Here is a 19,387-nt window from a genome sequence, read left to right on the forward strand (position 1 = left end):
TGCCGGCTTGACATGCACTACAAAGCTTGTCCTTCTCAAACTTCACATCCTTCAACCCTCACACCAAATCATTCTTCATAAGCTTCTTGAGTGAGCTCATCCCAACATGAGCAAGTCTTCTATGCCATAGCCACCCAAGTGTTGTTTTGGTGAATAGGCAAGTCTTCAAGTTTGCATCTTCGGAGGTGAAGTCAACTAGATATAAGTTGTTGTATCTAAATCCATTGAATATCACTTGATTGTCATCTACCTTGGATACAACCACCTCCTTCTCGGTGAATAAGCATTGAAAGCCAAGATCACACAATTGTCCAACGGATAGCAAGTTGAAGCTCAATGAAGCAACATAGAGCACATTGGAGATGGAATGATCATTTGATATTGCCACTTTGCCCAATCCTTTAACCTTGCCCTTTGAATTATCTCCAAATGTTATTTTCTCTTGTCCATCTACCTCTTCATCTAGTGAGGTGAACATACGAGGATCACCGGTCATATGTTGAGTGCAACCACTATCAATAACCCAATGACTTCCACCGGTCTTGTAGTTCACCTACACACAAGAGATTCAAGCTTTAGGGATCCAAGCTTGTTGAGGGCCCTTCACCTTCTCAACAAGTGACTTAGCCACCCAAACTTTCTTAGGCCTACTCTTGTTGGGGGGACCTAAGAACATGACTTTCATCTTTCCACTCGAATCTTTTCTAAGCATGTAGTGAGCATTGAAAGCAAAGGATCTAGCATGCTTGGGCAAGGGTTGTGGTGGTGGAGTTTGACACTCATGAGCAAAGTGACCTTCTTGTCCACACTCAAAACATCTCTTTGGCTTTGGCTTTGGCTTTGATTGTTGGTGTTGAGCTTGAGCCTTCTTCTTCTCTACACTTGCCATATATCCAATGCCACTTCTATCCATCTTCATGACGGTATTCATGAGTAGCTCACTTTGGAGATGCTTGCCTCTAGCAAACTTGCTCAATCCCACTTTGAGATGCTCTTTCTCCATCTTGAGCTTTTTGTTCTCTTCCTTGAGAATATCATTGTTCTTCTCCTCCTTGAGTTTCTTGATTTCTTCTTTTAGCTTCTCATTCTCAAGGATCACCTCTTTGTCATGATCAAGAGTTTCTAGCACAATGGTGTTGTGACTTTTCATCTCTTTAAGATCTTTCATGAGCTTCTCATTGTCACTCTTGAGCTTGACATACTCATCATAGTCATTGCACTCAACCACTTGCTTGCCCTTGCTACTAGATTCATGCTCAATGCTTTCATCAATTAAATCATCACATGAGGTAGCTATATCAATCTTAACAACATGGTTAGTAGCATCATGTGGCTCATTTGGTAAGAATTCTTGTGCAATAATAAGGGTATCATAATTGATCTTTAGAGTTGTATATTCATCTTTTAGCTTATGGTGACTAGTGACAAGCTCATTGTGCACCCACTCAAGTTTATCATTTTTATCTTTAAGCTCTTTCTTAGAAGATTTGAGCTCCTTGAGTCTGGATGATATAGAATCATTTGTTTCTTTGAGCTCATCATTAGCCTTTTCTAATGTATCACACTTAGCTAAAAGTGAATCATTTTTAGCATCAAGTTTTTCATTTGTAGCTCTACTCTTTCTAATGATCTTAGTATATTTTCTTAGTATTTTGACAAGATCATCATAAGTGGGTGAGTCATCATCATCGCTATCACTATCATCATCACTAGCATGTTCATCATCACTACTATCATCACTCTTAGTTACCTTGCGTTCACCTTTGGCCATAAGGCATAGGTGTGTAGAGGATGATGGCGATGGTGGCGGTGAAGATGCAAGATCAATAGCAATGGCGGCCACCTTTTCATCGTCACTATCATCATCGGATGATCCACTTGATGAATCAATGTCCGTGAGCCAATCACCGACAATGTAGGCCTTGCCACTCTTCTTCTTCTTGTAGAAGTCCCTCTTTTTGCCATCTCTCTTCTTGTATGGCTTGTTCTTTTTCTTTTCATCTTCATCACTTGAATCATCTTTCTTGCCCTTGTTCTTGAACTTGTCTTTCTTGGGCTTTGTGCATTGATGAGCTAAGTGGCCAAGTTCACCACAATTGTAGCAATCCATCTTGGAGATTGGCTTTCTTCTTGAGCTTGTGAAGAATTTCTTCTTCTTGCCGTCGAACTTGATGCCACTCTTGTTTAGCCTTTTTAGCATCTTTGTGGTCTTCTTCACCATGAGGGCAAGGCTTTCTTCATCATCTTCATCACTTGAGCTCTCATACTCAAGTCTTGCTTTGCCCTTGTCTTGGCTAGCTTTGAATGCTAAGTCCTTCTCTTTCTTCTTTGTAGAGGATGAGCCATCTTGTGGTGTGATGTGCATGTACATCTCATGAGCATTGATCTTTCCCAAGATTTGTGTCGGTGTAGCGGTGGAAAGATCACCTTGATGTAGCACGGTCACAATGTGTCCATATTTATCAATGGGGAGGACACTCAAGATTTTTCTCACAACATCGGATGGTGACATTTGAGTAAGTCCAAGCCCATTGACTTCCTCTACAAGAACATTTAATCGAGAATACATCTCATTAGCACTTTCTTTGGGAAACATCTCAAAAGAATTTAGCTTTTTAATCACAAGATGATAGCGCTCCTCACGCTCACTCTTGGTTCCCTCATGGAGCGCACAAACGTCCGACCATAGAGCATGGGCGTCTTTGTGGTTCCTTACACGATTGAACACCTCTTTGCAAAGGCCTCTAAAAATGGTGTTGCGAGCCTTTGCATTCCATTTCTCATAATTCACTTCATCCCCTTGAAGTTGTGCGGCATTCCTAGGTGTGGGGAACCCTTGAGAGGCGGCTCTAAGAATTCCAACATCTAGAGCTTCTAAGTATGCCTCCATGCGGATTTTCCAATATGGAAAATCATCTCCCTCAAAGATAGGAGGAGGTCCATCCCCGTGAGACATCTTGCTCTAAGCGATTAAGCTTAAAAAGTGAGCACGAGGCTCTGATACCAATTGAAAGGATCAAGATGCCCAAGAGGGGGGGGGGTGAATTGGGCTAATTCTAAATTCTCTTGCAATAATCAAATCCTACGGATAGCCCAATTAACCCCTTGTGCCTAGAAAAGTGTTTATATCAAACTAATGCACAACAACCTCTCAAACTATGTTCCAAACTTACTCTAGCAAGCAATTCTATGGATGTAAAACAAGTATTGAATTGCTCAAAGTAAATACTCAAAGTAAGTGCTCAAAGTAAGTAGAGAGAGAAAGGAATGCGGCGATGTTTTGCCGAGGTATCGGAGAGTCGCCACTCCCCACTAGTCCTCGTTGGAGCACCCGCGCAAGGGTGTAGCTCCCCCTTGATCCGCGCAAGGATCAAGTGCTCTCTACGGGTTGATTCTTCGACACTCCGTCACGGCGAATCACCCAAAGCCGCTCACAACTTGAGTTGGGTCACCCACAAGCTCCGCCGGGTGAACACCAAACTCCCAATCACCACCAAGCCGTCTAGGTGATGGCGATCACCAAGAGTAACAAGCACGAACTCTCACTTGACCACGCGAAGCCTAATGAGAAGATGGATGCACACTTTGCTACTCTTGATTTGCTAGTGAGGCTACTCTCTTGGATTCTCAAATCACAAACACCTCACTAGGATCTTGCTCTTCTTGGCACTCACAAACGTGTTTCTCAGCTGTTGGAATAAGTAAAGGATGCTCCACTCACGAGTGGAGCTTCTATTTATAAGCCAGCCTGAAAAACGAACCGTTATGAGCTTCTGCGGGATGACCGGATGCTCCGGTTGTGATGACCGGACGCTCCGGTCAGTTCAACCCGCGAACCAGCATTCAAGTGATGACCGGACGCTGTCAGGGTCCGGTCAGTACCGACCGGACACGTCCGGTCGCTCTTGGATGCTTACTGTAAACGACCGGACGCTGGATACTCAGGGTCCGGTCACACTGACCGGACGTGTCCGGTCACACTTTTCCAAGTCTGGACCCTTACTGGAGTTGACCGGACGCTGGCCCTCAGCGTCCGGTCACATGACCTCCCAGCGTCCGGTCACACCAGACTTGATCTTCTCGGTCAAATGAACTGACCGGACCCTGCGGCCAGCGTCCGGTCGCACCGGAGCCAGCGTCCGGTCAGTATTTGACCCTCCATTCACTTCCAACTTCTGAACATATGTGAATGAAGTTTGCTCCAAAGGATCTTAGGCATTCATAGGAGCTACCTAGAGCTAGTTTTAACAAGTGTGCACCACACCTAACTTACTAGACTCAACTAGGTCAAGCTACCCGTTCATACCCCCCTTCATAGTACGGCCAAAGGAAAAAAAACAAAGTCCTAAACTACTCTAAGTGTCTCTCCAACTCCAATCGACACTTAGAACTAGTTATCCTTAACCTTGTCGTCCATCCTTTGAAAACCGAAACGATTTCCATCGTAGGGGCATGACAACCTTGATTGCCCAATCGATCTCCATTACCATGACCTAACTTACTTGTTTCTGCAAAACACACGTTAGTCATAGTAATCTTTGTATTGACATTAATCACCAAAATCCAACTAGGGGCCTAGATGCTTTCAAAGGGGATGATTGAGATGGAGCCCATGGCCTTGGGCAAGACGGAGCCCATGGCCTCGAGGTTAGGCGAGACAGAGCCCATGGCCTTAGGGTCGGGCGAGAAGGAGCTCGCAACCAAGGGTTCGGGCAAGACTGAGCTCGTGGCCTCGAGGTTGGGCGAGACAGAGCCCATAGCCTTGGGATCGGGAGAGACCTTTTAATACGGCTTGCTCTATCCGGGGAAGTCAGCGTGGGCGCTAACTTCCTTGCTTTGGGTATCCCTAATATTGATACCCGATAGTAGCCCCTGAGCCTACGGAGGAGTACAATACTCCTTTGGAGGCTTTTTTGGATGGGAGGATACTAAGGGCCTTGGCCTTCTTTTTGTAGCCCGCAGTGTGTCCTGGTAGGGTGGTAGTTTCCTTTTGTTGCGATCGGTCTTCTTGGGGGCATGTAACCGTAGGATTTGGGAGGTCAGAAAGATTTTTTCTTGATTCCGGTCCCCTAGGATCCGATCGGTCCACTGTAGTACTATGATGGCGCATTTGGTCTCCTTATGAGTCTAACTTTCCTTGAGCCCCATGCATAGCAGGGGCCCGATCGAGGGTTGGCTCATCTTTGTGATCGTCGTCCCTCAAGAATTTTTTGACAAAACAGAAGGGCTGAGCCGTGCCACATTTTTCCTCAATGGACGAAACATGGTGCTCGATGAGCTATTAACGGGCTAGTCTGGGTGGGGCCCCGGCTTCCCATTCATGGGGGTCTTGCATGGTTCAGCTGGTGACCGACACCAGACTCTTGGCAGCCAGTCCATATAGTTCTTGGGTCCGTTCGGCCAGTCCTAAGGGCTCATTGCCTTTCTTTGAGGAAAAACTATGGACTAGGAACCGATCAAGACTTGAACATTGGCCGGGTTGCCCATGGCGCTTGTGCACCAGTGTACTGGCCACTAGTGGGCCCATCCCTTTCCACCCCTCGCTCTAAGGGTGCCTTGGAGCGGCTGTGAACCCATCGGTGGGCCAGCCTTCGAACTCCTGGTCCTGAATGGGTCGTAGGAGCGTTTTCATCTCTGTATCCCTCCTTACTTGCGATGGTTCTTGGCCCGTTAAACGGGCGAACCGTCATCCGGCATATCCTTCGAGGGCATGGCCAGAGATAGCATGCGCGTGATGTTCGGAGGGAGGTGACATGACATGGCACAACAGGTGCGTGAATCTAGGTGGATGGTTCGCCTTCTTGCCCCGCTCTGCCCTATAAATAGCGGCCTCCCCATTTGTGTTCCTGCACACCAAAACTATAGCCTTACCTTCTCTGTTTCTCCACTGCCATTGTTCAGATTTGCCGTGCTTGCTAATCCACCGCTGAAGCCCTAGATCTATAGCTTTTGCTCCTCCACCGCCGCCTTTGCTTCTCCACAGCCACCTCCATCCTCCATGGATTTGTGGAACCGCTCTAATGTTACCCATGTGCACATATAGGGCCTTGTCAAGCATGGTCTTCTCTGTGGGAGGACCGATGCGGCGGAGCAGCTTATGCCTGGCCATGAGGATGCACTAGCACCGCCCGACGGCTACATCATCTCCTTTGCGCTCTTCCACGAGTGTGGACTCACAGTTCCTCCCCACCCATTCTTCCAGAGTCTGCTGCACCACTATCAGATCGAGCTACAACACTTGAACCCCAATGGGATCTAGCATATCATGACCTTCATCATGATGTGCGAGGGGTACCTAGGGATCGAGCCCCACTTCGAGCTGTGGAGATATTTCTTCTCCATCTCCTTAATCAAGAAGGAGAGGCCGAGAGACTCCGGTGCCGATGGGATGAGCGGGCATCCACCTCCGGGGGTAGTGGGCGGCTGAGTACATGGCCTACCAACTCTCCAGATTTAACAAGGTGCGGCACTCGCATTGGTTCTACCTGAAGAACGACCCTGCTGCTCCCTTTTCGATCTTCTCTGGGTGCCTGGTCGAAGAGGTAATGCCATCATGACCATGGGGCCACCTATCAAGGAGAAGAAGAGGATGTGTGACCTCCTCAAGGCCATCACATTCCTAAAGACCCATGGCCTCCATGGGGCTGGTGTCATTAGTGGGTATCATGCGAGGAGGGTGGCACCCCTGATGGCGCGCGTTCTCCCACTATACAGGATGACGCCAGATGCGCAGCTCATCGAGACAATGCTTGCCTAGGGGCTTCTCCATGACAGCGAGGTCATGTAGCATGTCAAGGAGGCCATATGGGAGGCTGATGTCATGTTCCCAATCCTGAGGCATCCTATGATGCGGCCGGATGCGGGCTTTATCGAGCTACCAGCGAGGTTATCCTTCTGGCACTCTGTCGCGCCGCTGCTAGAGCACATGGCGATGAGGGCGGTGAACCATGCCACGGATGAACAAAGGAAGAAGAAGAAGGGCAATGAGGATAGGAAATGGCAGTCGAAGCAGCGAGTGAAGCTATAGCGAGGGAAGTGGCATCAAGGCTCATCGGAAGAAGAGGAGGATGATAGCTCCATGTCACCCATCCCATGGGATGATTTGGACGCCGGGGATGAGAACCCACCTTCGCCATAGGTGGGGCCCTTCCCATAGCATGTCATGAGGCAGGAGGGGAAGAACATGCCCTTAGAGCCAGCGGAACCAAACCGCCCTGCCCCATCCGGACCTTCAACGATGGCCTTAGAACTGGAAGAGTTAGGCCACCTCGCCTCTTCTAGGCCTTCGATGGCGGCCCTAGAGCTGGCGGAAATAGGTCACCCTACTCCGTCCGAGACCTCAGCGGCGTCTCTAAAGTTGGTAGGAGGCAGCCATTCTGATTCGTCCGAGCCCTCTGAGCCGAGGGAGGGCTCAAAGTAGCAATGTGCTGATGAGGAGCAGCCTGAATTGGGCAAGCCGGCCCCAAAATGTCCTCATATGATGGCATCAAGGTGAGTCAAGAGTTTTTTGTCCTTTTGTCTTAACGAATTTTTGTCACAAACTAACTGCCATGTCCCTAGCAGCGTAAGAGGATGTGGGACTCTCTTGTGGCTCGCTCCAAAAAAATCCTCCATCAACAAACGCGCTAGGAGACGGCTGGCGCTGTGTTAGTCAAGGGCGTGAATGGCGTCGGGGTGGCCATGGCATCGACCATGGAGGCATAGCCGATGGCTGCGTCCATGGGAGAGCAGGTAGAGGAGGGCACATCTAGGGCGCCCATGGTGGGTGTGACATGGCTAGTCATGTCCTTGACATCACAGGCAGAGGCGGCACGGCCGGAGACATTATCCGTGTAGGTGGCCATGTCCACAGTGGGGTGGATGGAAGGGGGTGCACCCGAGGCATCCTTCGTGGATATGGCGATAGGGTAGGCCACCATGTCCGTGTCACCCACCCCCTCTATCGCTAGAGGAGCCACTCTAGAAGAGCTACCGCCGCTAGAGAGGTTGGCACCGCTTGAGGTCGGTGCGAGGATTTCCCGATCTCTAGTCCGGGTGGCTACCCTCAATGAAGCGGTAGAGGAGAGGGAATGGGGGAGCGTTCACATGGAGGTTGGGGACGCGGTTCATGCCCTGACCACCATGCTGAGCTCAATGCGCGACATTATCGCCCGGTTGGCCAGGTATGATATGACCCTCATGTTCTCTTTTTGTGCCTCTAAGTCTTGTCTTCTTCATAGATCCTTATGGCCCATAGTAGGAAGAAGTCATAGTTCCTTGCTAAGGAGGTGTGACAGAGTGAGGGGCTGGCCGCACAGCTCATTGTCGCCTATCAGGAGGTGGCTGCACTTGCCCCTACTGCCCGAGAGGTGGCCAACCTCAGAGTTAGGGAGAAGGACGCTCGCGACGATGCCCATGAGGTTGAGGAGAAGCTCATGGCCCTGATCGAGAGGGTGCGCACGGATGCCATGGAGGCCAAACGACTATAGAATGAGCAGGATGATCTGCTCTAGGATGTAGAGGAGCTCTGCACAGGGACTGAGCTAGCTCGCCAAGAGCGCACCGACGCTCAGTAGCAGATCAACTACCTTAAGGGTGAGCTTCAGAGGGAGAGGGACCTGAAGGTTGTAGCTGAGGGCGTGTCTACCGGGCTCGCCATGGAGGTTGGTCAGTGCCAAGAAGAGGTCCAACGCCTAGAGGCCAAGGTGACCCTATAGCATGATGAGGTGCGCAGGCTTCGGGCGAACATGGATGGTAAGCCTCTGGTTTCCCTTATTATCTTTCTCCCTAGAATCCGTGGTAAGGCTTTTGACACGGTCGATACATGACTTGGGCAGGTCTTAATGATAAACTCAGGGCAGAGGTGGTGAAGAGCCGTGGCCTGGAGAAGGAGCTCAGTGAGGTAAAGGACACCCTCTAGAAGGAGAGCGATGAATATGACAACCTGCGTGTCACCGTCTAGCTAGTCTGTGATGAGCTCGAGTTGGCCCCGGAGCAAGAGACAAGCTCACTCGCGATTCACGCCACCCAGATCATGGACTAGGCATGTGATATGGCAAGGGGCATGCTTCACTTTGGCGTTCACCGATTGTTCGTGATCACCTATTCTCAATACGAGAACATTGATCTGGCTACGATGAGCTAAGGCTTCACGCCCGTCTATACTGATGCCGAGCTGGACAACATCGAGAAGGAGGTGGCCCCCTAGTGCATGACCTTTCTACCAAGATAGGAGATAAAATCATCCCTCTAAGGGGTTAGTTTAGTTAGATAGGTTAGGCGGCATATTTGTAATAAGCGGACAAGTTCCATCCCTTTTGTTTCGTGTAAACAAGCTTGTTCTTTTGTTTTGGTTGAACAAATTTATTCTTTCTCCCTTTTTATGTGTAAAAAGGGATAATGCGTTCCGACCCTTCCTATTGATAAGACCGTAGAGCTCGAGGTGTGGGCGAGAAACTCTAATTATGCTGGTAAGAAAGAGTGTCGTAGCTGCTAGGGCGAGTTTCTTGAAGTCCGACCAGTTTTACTCAGGGTTCGTTTCCGCAAACCTTGCCTCTAGGTTTTTAACAAGAGAAAGGGTCGAGCATGATGACTATTTTAGAAAGGGTTAATGTGTTCTGACCCTTCCTATTGTTGAGACTGTAGAGCATGAGGTGTGGGCGAGAAACTCTGATTACGCTGGTAAGCAAGAGTGCTGTAGCCGCTAGGTCGTAGGTTTCTTACAGTCCGACCAATTTTACTCAGTGCTCGTTTCTGCAAACCTTGCCTCTAGGTTTTTAATGTGAGAAAGGGTCGAGCACAGCGACTGTTGTCAGCCCTTATCAGGCCCCAAGTGAGGCCCAACCCCTTGCCGTTGTTGGGGTCAAGTTTCACTAAAGATTGAGGAGACGTACCCCTCCCTTGGATCTGAGCCATCATCCTATGACCGCACATTCGGTCTTCTTGTGAGTCCAACTTCCCTCAAGCCCCCACGCATTACAGGGTCCGGTCGAGGGTTGGCTTGTCTTTGTGATCATCATCCCTCAAGCATTTTTTCGATAAAACAGAGGGGCTGAGCCGTGCCACATTTTTCCTTGATGGACGAAATATGGTGCCCGGTGAGCTGTTAATGGCTAGTCTAAGTGGGGCCCTATCTTCCTGTTCATGGGGGTCTTGCATGGGTTAGCTGGTGACCAAATCCAGATTCTTAGTGGCCAATCCATATAGTTCTTGGGTCTGTTTGACAGGTCCCAAGGGCTCGTTGCCTTTCTTCGAGGAAAAACCATGGACTAGGATTTGACCAAGACTCAAACATGGGCTAGGATGCCCACAGCACTCGTGCGCCCAGATACTAGCTGCTAGTGGGCCCATCCCTTTCCACCCCTCTATCAAAGGGTGCCCCAAAGCGGCTGTGAACCCGTTAGAGGGCCAGCCTTTGAACTCCTGGGCCTAAATGGGTCATAGGAGTGTTTTTAGCTCCATATCCCACCTTACCTATGATGATTCTTGTGCCGAGCTAGATGACATCTAGAAGGAGGTGGCCCCTCTGGCATAGGACTTACCTATAGAGATAGAGGATGAGATCACCCCCCAAGAAATTAGTTAGGTAGATAAGCTAGGCGGTGAACTTGTAATAAGTGGACAAGCTCTTAAATTTCGTTATGGCCAAACAAATTTTTAGCTCTTCTCTCCTTTTTGTTTTAAAAGGTTAATGTGTTTTGAAAAAACTCAGGGTGCGGGTGAAAAAACTCTGATCACACTGGTGAGCAAAAACACCATAGCCACTCGGGCATATGTTTTTTGCAGTCCGACCAGTTTTACTTAGGGTTCATTTCTGCAACCCTTGCTTCTAGATCTTAACATGAGAAAGGGTCGGGCACAGAGAATGTTTGCTGAGTAGATATACTCTTTAATACATTTTGACTCTTTCCGTAGTTAAGGCTAAAAAGACCGGGGTGCGAGCAAAAAACTTTGATCATGCTGGTGAGCAAAAATGTTGTAGCCACTAGGGTGTAAGTTTCTTGCGGTCTGACCAGTTTTACTCAGCATTTGTTTCCACAACCCTCACTTCTGGGTCTTAATTTGAGAAAGGGTGGGCATAGAGAATGTCTACCAGACAAATATGCTCTTATCAGCCCCTGAGTGAGGCCTAGTCCCTACCATTGCTGGGGTCGGGTGTCACTAAAGATCAAGGAGTTGATAGCGACACTGATAAGAGAAAGCGTGCGTAAATTAAGGGTAAAAGTGACATAGTTGTTTGATGTTCTAGGCATTGACGAAGACCTCATTGTCGATGGTTCTGAGCCCCTTGCCATTTCTGGGGTCGGGTGTCACTGAAGATCGAGGAGTCGATAGCAAAAGCGATAAGAGAAAGCATTCGTAGATTTAAGGGTAAAAGCGACGTAGTTGTTCGATGTTCCAGGCGTTGACGAAGACTTCGTCATCGATGGTCCTGAGCTTATAGGTGCCTGGTCAGAGGACCTCTACGACGACGTATGGTCCCTACCATGGTGGAGAGAGCATGTGGCGGTTCTTGTTGCTCTAGACGAGACGGAGCACTAGGTTCTTGACGTTGAAGGCCTAACCACACACTCGATGGCTATGGTACCAGTGCAATGCTTGCTAGTACTTGGCCAAGCAGAGGAGGGCAACATCGCACGCTTCATCTAGCTAGTCCATGGCATCCTCGAGGGACACCTTGGCTCCCTGTTCATCGTATGCCCTGACCCTTGGTGCTCCATAGTCGAGGTCAGTCAGGAGGATAGCCTCGAAACTGTAGACCATGAAGAATGGCATGTAGCTAGTGGCCTAACTGGGGGTCATCCTTAGGCTCTAGAGCATCGTGGGGAGCTCTACGACACATCGTTTGCTAAACTTATTCAACCGATTGAAGATCCTAGGCTTGAGGCTTTGTAGAACCATGTCATTCGTGTGCTCGACCTGCCCATTCATGCGCTGGACCTGCCCATTCATGCGGGGGTACATCGGCCCAATCAACACGGATGTGGTATTCATCATAGAATCAAAGGAACTTCTTCTCGGTGAACTGTGTGCCATTATTCGTTACAATGGAGTTTGGGACTCCAAAACGATGGATGATGTCAAGGAAGAACAACACAGCTTGCTTAGACTTGCTCACGGAGATTGGTCAAGCCTCTATCCACTTTGTAAACTTGTCTATAGCAACAAGCAATGTGTATAGCCCCCGAGCACCCTCTTGAGAGGTCCGACCAGATCAAGCCCCTAGACCATGAATGGCCATATGATGGGGATCGTTTGGAGTGCTTGGGCCGATAGGTGGGTCTATTGAGCATAGTATTGACACCCTTCATAGGCGCGCACAATCTATTCAGCGTTGGCTACTGTGGTCGGCTAGCAGAAGCCTTGTCAGAACATGTTTCTGACTAGGGTCCTAGCTGTGGCATGGTGCCCACAGACCCCACCATAGATATCACTCAGCAACTGCTTCCCTTGTTTGATGGGGATGTAGTGCTGCAGGATCCTAGTGTGGCTTCACCTATAGAGCTCACCCTCAATAAGGACAAAGGACTTGGCATGACGCATGAGCCGCCGAGCCTCTGTTTTGTCCATCAGTAGTGCCTCATGGAGGAGGTAGTCAAGGTAAGGCATCCTCCAGTCAGCTAGAGGGTCAGGCTCTATCGCTGGATCCTCGTTAAGCTCCATGACTTCGAGGTTGGATGAAGCCACCGGCTGGTTAGCCCCTAAGCCTAGGGTAGGTGGCCCATCATCGATCTATTTTGGGTCCTCGTAGCGGACCGAGGGCGTATACTGATCATTGGCGAAGATGCCCATCGGCACTGGCTCTCGGTCGAACGCTATTTTTGCCAGCGCGTCGGTCGCCTCATGGAGACATCTTGGGATGTGATTGAGCTTGAGACAATTGAACTTGTCCTCTAGCTGGTAGACTTCTCGGTAATACGTAGCCATCTTGGCATTGTGGTAGCTTGATTTCTTCATGACTTGGTTGATGACCAACTAGGAGTCACCCCAGACATAAAGCCGTTAGATACCCAACTCGATGGCGATGTGTAGTCCGTTGATGAGTGCCTTATACTCAGCCACATTGTTGGAGGAGGGGAAATGGAGGCCAACCATGTACCTTATATGTACCCTCAGGGGCAAAACGAAGACCAGCCCCGCACCAGCGCCTTTCTTCATCAGTGATCCATCAAAGTATATCATCCAATACTCTCGGTCAATGACCGCTGGTGGCATTTGGACCTCGGTCCACTCTACAACAAAATCAACCAACACTTGGGACTTGATGGTCATCTGTCGACAGAATATCGTCGGCAGTCCTCCGAGGGGTATCCCACGAAGGTAGATTGATCGACAGGGGAGCGTGAGATCAAGAACAAGAAGGAAACAGAGACACACGAGTTAGACAGGTTCAGGCTGTCAGTATGACGTAATACCCTACTCCTGTGGTCTGTTGGTTTGTATTAGCTATCGTATGATATTGCGTGTGTTTGGAGGGGGTCCCTGCCCACCTTATATAGTCCGGGGAGCAGGGTTATAAGTCGGTTAGATCTAAGAGATAACCGGAAAGTAATAACTGGTTACAGGAATCTTTGGATCATACATGTCATCGTATGATATTGCGTGTGTTTGGAGGGGGTCCCTGCCCACCTTATATAGTCCGAGGAGCAGGGTTATAAGTCGGTTAGATCTAAGAGATAACCGGAAAGTAATAACTGATTACAGGAATCTTTGGATCATACATGTCCTAACAGATCTTGTAGTATCTTTAGGATATCTTCCAGATATCTTGCAGAAGGTGCCAACTAGAGTCATGCCCCACAAGGATTCATCTTGTGGGCTGGGCTACCCTTGAGGGCGTAGCCCATGTGGTCTTCCATGGGTACCGGGGGCCATACCCCCATAGCTAGTCCCCGAGCCTGACAGTAGGTGACATAGTCATATGGTGCCAGGGTCAAAAAGTAGAAGACCAGTCGAGCAGGTAGCCAGTCCCTAGGCGTAGCCTCAAGATGAGAACAAGCACATTCACCACAAAGTGAAGTGTGCCCACTAAGTCCCCAAGCCTGCTAGAAGATGAAGAATAAATCTTGTAGTAGGGTCAAAGAAAATGAAGTCTAAAAGCTTGCTAACATCGTCTTACATGCGTGTATCAAGACCCCAAATGTGCTACCCAAGATCAGCACCCTGATCCGAACAGCATGGAGCAGCTTGATAGCACACCGACGAGACGCAGCAAGATCCGACCACCAAGGGAGCACCGAGGAGTCCCCAACGTCGCTGGCAATGACCGAGCACCTAGGAGTGAGGAGTCCCTGGCATCGCTGGTGATGTCCGAGCACCGAGGAGCGAGGAGTCCCCAGCGTCGTTGGTGATGACCGAGCACCGAGGAGCGAGGAGTCCCCGGTGTCACTGGTGATGTTTGAGCACCAAGGAGTGAGGAGTCCCTAGCGTTGTTGGCGATCACCGAGCACCGACGAGTGAGGAGTCCCCAGTGTCGCTAGCAATGTTTGAGCACCAAGGAGTCCCCAGCATCTCTGGCGATGACCGAGCACCGAGGAGCGAGGAGTCCCCGGCATCGCTGGCGATGACCGAGCACTAAGGAACGAGGAGTCCCCGGTGTCGCTGGCGATGACTGAGCATCGAGAAGCGAGGAGTCCTCAGCGTCGCTGGCGATGACTAAGCACCGAGAAGCGAGGAGTCCCCGGTGTCACTGGTGATGTCCGAGTACCGAGGAGCGAGGAGTCCTCGGTGTTGCTGGCGATGTTCGAGCACCGAGGAGCGAGGAGTCCCCAGCGTCGCTGGCGATGACTGAGCATCGAGGAGCGAGGAGTCCTCGGCATCGCTGGCGATGACCGAGCACCGAGGAGTGACGAGTCTTCGGCGTCGCTGGCGATGACTGAGCACCGAGGAGTCCCCAACATCGCTGGCAATGTCCGAGCACCAAGGAGCGAGGAGTCCCCAGCGTAGGTGGCGATGTCCGAGCACCGAGGAGTTCCCGGCGAAGCTAGCGATGACCGAGCACTAAGGAGCAAGGAGTCCTCGGCGTCGCTGGCGATGACCGAGCACCAAGGAGTGAGGAGTCCTTGGTGTCGCTGGCGATGTCCAAGCACCGAGGAGCAAGGAGTCCCCGGCGTCGCTGGCGATGACCGAGCACCGAGGAGTCCCCGGTGTAGGCGGCGATGTCCAAGCACCGAGGAGTCCCCAGCGAAGCTGGTGATGTCCAAGCATCGAGGAGTCCTCGATAAAGCTGGCGAGGTCCGAACACCGAGGAGCGAGGAGTCCTCGGTGTCACTGGCGATGACCAAGCACCAAGGAGCGATGAGCCCTCAGCGTACCAAGGAGCGAGGAGCCCCCGGCATCGCTGGCGATGATCGACCACCGAGGAGCGATGAGTCCCTAGCATCACCGACGATGACCGAGCACCGAGGAGAGAGGAGTCCTTGGTGTCGTTGGTGATGACCGAGCACCGAGGAGCAAGGAGCCCCCGGCGTTGCTGGCGATGACCGAGCATCGAGGAGCGAGGAGCCCTCGGTGTCGCTGGCGATGTCCAAACACCAAGGAGCGAGGATCCCCCGGCGTCGCTGGCGATGACCGAACACCAAGGAGCAAGAAGTCCCCTGCGTTGCTGGTGATGTCTGAGCACCGAGGAGTCCCTAGCGTAGCTGGTGATGTCCGAGCACCGAGGAGTTCCTAGTGAATCTGGCGAGGTCCGAGCACCGGCGTAGCTGGCGACGTCTGTGTGGTGAAGTGTGCCCACTTAGTCCTCGAGCACGAAGAATCCAAAGGCTGAGGAGTAACCGACGTAGCTGGCGATGAAGCATGAGCGACGAACATTCTGGTCAACTGGTCGGTAGCAAAGTGAGCATTGACTAGAAACGACCGGCGAACAGTCCAATCAATTGGTTGGCGACGAAGTCGATGAACCAGTTGATCGGTGGAGAAGTCCGAGCACCAGGTGGTCCGATCACCTAGATGATGACCCTACAAAAACAAACATGTAGAACGGGTAGTACATGATGTAAAAATATATGAACTCCGGAGAAAAAATAGCGTATGTAGCTTGGCGATCAGTTGGAGTGTAGATGCATTTAATATAAACCGCCCAAACAGTTAGTGTGTAGCTGAGTCTCCAACCCTAGCTAGCATGTTAACCATAACGCGGAGTACGGAGCCCGTGCACGTGTAGGAGGAACAATAGTCACTAAGGAGCCGCTGCCGACCACCCATAATGCAGAGGGCAGACGCTCGTGCACGTGTAGGGAGGAGCCGGAGATAGGGCCATCTCTGGAGGTGTTAGAGCATCAATAGGACTGTTTGGGGGTTCAGAAAATCGTTTGGAGAGCAAATATGGAGAAAACAGTTCGGAGAAACATTGTGGCGATATATGGAGACTGGAGAATATTTAGTAAAATATTAAAGCGTGACTTAGCTTTAGACAGAAAGTCCGGTCGGCGGCGTACGACGCTATCGGGTCGATGAGAGGATGGACGTCTTCAACTTGGTCAGTGAATCTGCCCCTTAGGGCATGTTGGTAAGCGGCGGCGGCATTGGTGAACCCAAAGGGTAGAGCCACAACTCCCGGAGTTTTCAGAGCAGCCTCCGATAGATTTGGATCAGAGGGTGGTCGTCGCTGAACCAAAGTGTCCAGGGCCGATTCGGCGATCGAGAGGCAATCGGCGAGCTTCAGACCGACCTGATCAATGGATTTGATCAGATCATCGTTGTTGATCTGCCTCTTCTGGTAGCAAGGAAGCGGGTGGTGGGTCGTTGATGAAGGCGACCTCAGAAGTGGTTCCAAGATCGGATTTGTAGTTGCAGGTGCGGGGGTGGTCGGCGCAGAACTGATCTACGCCGGCTCAAGGAGCTCTCTGACTCCATCAGCATTGATGGTCCATGAGATCAATCCGACCATGAAGATCTAGCCAGTTTGTAGGAGGGACAAAGTGCCTACGGAAAAAACCATCTTGTTCGATAAGGAAACAACACGCCCACCCCTACCTGGCGCGCCAACTGTCGACAGAATATCATCGGTAGTCCTTCGAGGGGTATCCTATAAAGGTAGATTGATCGGCAGGGGAGCGTGAGATCAAGAACAAGAAGGCAACATAGACACACGAGTTAGACATGTTTAGGCCGTCAGTATGATATAATACCCTACTCCTGTGGTCTGTTAGTTTGTAGGGGAAATTGTCTGGCGGACACCCATAGTGGTGGTCGTTTGCTGGTGAACACCCAAAGTGGAGCTGTATGCTATAAGACACTCTGGTTTGTTGTAATTATACCAGAGGACACCGCGGGCTAGTTTCTACCGGTTGAGGAGAGAAAAATTCAGTTTGGACATCTGGTGCCCCTGAGCCATGTTTGGGTCTGGTTGGACTGAGATGCTGCCGTAGAGGCCGTTGCTCGCGAGGTTGAGTGACTGTAGCTGTGTCAGACCGAACATCTCGTCCGGTAGCTCACTGACGAACCTGTTCGAGCTTAGGTCGAGGCTGATGCCTAGGCTCGACAGCGCACCGATCTCCGGCGATATCGGGCCAGAGAAGCTGTTGTTGCTGAGGTCCACCATTGTCAGCTTCTAAAGGTTCTGAGTTGACTTGGGCAATGGCCCAAACAGATTGTTGACGCTGAGGATCAGCTTGTTAAGGTAGCTAAAGTTGCCAAAGCTCACCGGTATCTCGCCAGTGAGCTTATTCATGCTCAGGTTGAGCTGCTCCAGGTTCATGAGCTCCCCAAACTACGGTGGGATGCCACCAGTGAAGTTGTTGTTGTGCACGTCCAGCAGCTCCAGCACCGTGATGTTGGCGAGCTCGGTGGGCAACGAGCCTATGAACCTATTCGAGTATAGGTCTAGGAACACTAGGTTCCGCAGCTTGCCAATCTCTCTGGGTATCTCGCTGACGAGCTAGTTCTCGCCGAACCAGAGGCGCACCAGTGATATGCAGTTGGCGACGCTCGGGGGGAGCGGACCAGAGAGCTCATTGCCCAGGAGGAGGAGCTTGCTGAACTTCTGCGGCGCGAACACCTCATCGGGGATGCCGCCGGAGAGGCGGTTCTTTGACAGGTCTAGCACATACAGCTCTGTGCAGTTGCCCAGCGACGATGGGATCACGCCACATAGCGCGTTGCCCTAGAGGAACAGCACCTGCAGCGCCTTTAGCTCTCCTAGCTGCGGCGGGATCACACCCGAGAAGCCATTCTTGTCGAGTTGCAGCATGGTGAGGCTGCTCAAGTTGCTGAGCTCCGACAGTATGCGCCCTGTGAGCTGGTTGTCCGACAGGTGCAGCTGCTCGAGCACGCTAAGCCATCCGAGCGCCCTGGGCACCTCGCCGGTAAGCCGGTTGCTCGACAGGTCGAGCACAACCAATGCGGAGTAGTTGGATAGCTCTGGTGGGATCTTCTCGGAGAGGGCGTTGCCCTAGAGGAGTAGACTGGTGAGCTTCTGTAGCCGCCCAAGCTCCGGCGATACATGGCCGGTGAGCTTGTTCATGTGAAGGTAGAGGTTGCATAGCTCGACACAGCCATCGAGCGCGGCGGGTATGGACCCGGACACACTGGTGTCGTACAATGCCAGCGTCTGGAGGTTGACGAGGCTGCCTAACTCCTCAAAGATGGGACCAGATAGCGCGGTGGCCGTGGCGCCAAAGACGGTGAGGTTGGAGAGCGCACTGAACGAGGGCAGGATGGGGCCTGATAGCATCGGGTTGCCACCGATGTGGAACTGCTGGAGCGCGGGATGCCGCCAGTGAGGTGGTTGGAGTTGAGGAGCAAGAACTGGAGCCCCGAGAGCACGCCGAGCTCGTCGGGGATGTTGCCAGTGAGCGCGTTGGAGGACAGGTCCAGGACGCGCAGCGCGGAGAGCGACACGTACGAGAGCGGGATGGTCCCGGAGATGATGCAGGTGGAGAGGTTGAGCAGCTGTAGCGAGGAGAGCATGGCGAGCGGTGGCGGCAGCGAGGACAGGTTGAGGAAGGTGTTGGGCAGTGAGAGCAACACCACCTGGCTCTACGGCGAGCACGTGACCGGTTAACCAGACCAGGCTCGGGTCGGTTATTAGATGGTCCAACCAGACCCAAACGTGGATCAAGGGCACCGGATGTCCAAACTGAATTTTTCTCTCTCCTCAACCGGTGGAAACCAGCCCGCGGTGTCCTCTGGCATAATTACAACAAACCATAGTGTCTTCTAGCATACAACTCCACTTTGGGTGTTCGCCAGCAAACAACCATCACTGTGGGTGTCCGCCAGCCAATTTCCCCTAGTTTGTATTAGCTATCGTATGATATTGTGTGTGTTTGGAGGGGGTCCCTATCCACCTTATATAGTCTGGGGAGCAGGGTTACAAGTCGGTTAGATCTGAGAGATAACTAGAAAGTAATAACTGATTATAGGAATCTTTGAATCATACATATCCTAATAGATCTCATAGTAT

General features: G+C 51.1%; 1 pseudogene; it reads right to left on the reverse strand.

Moving 5' to 3' along the window:
* Positions 1-17,263: 17,263 nt before the first annotated feature.
* LOC136460869 (LRR receptor-like serine/threonine-protein kinase RGI5) lies at positions 17,264-18,972 on the reverse strand (annotated as a pseudogene).
* Between the last annotated feature and the right edge of the window lie 415 nt (positions 18,973-19,387).

This window comes from Miscanthus floridulus, chromosome 6 (genome assembly GCF_019320115.1).
Source record: "Miscanthus floridulus cultivar M001 chromosome 6, ASM1932011v1, whole genome shotgun sequence".
Lineage (NCBI taxonomy): Eukaryota > Viridiplantae > Streptophyta > Magnoliopsida > Poales > Poaceae > Miscanthus > Miscanthus floridulus.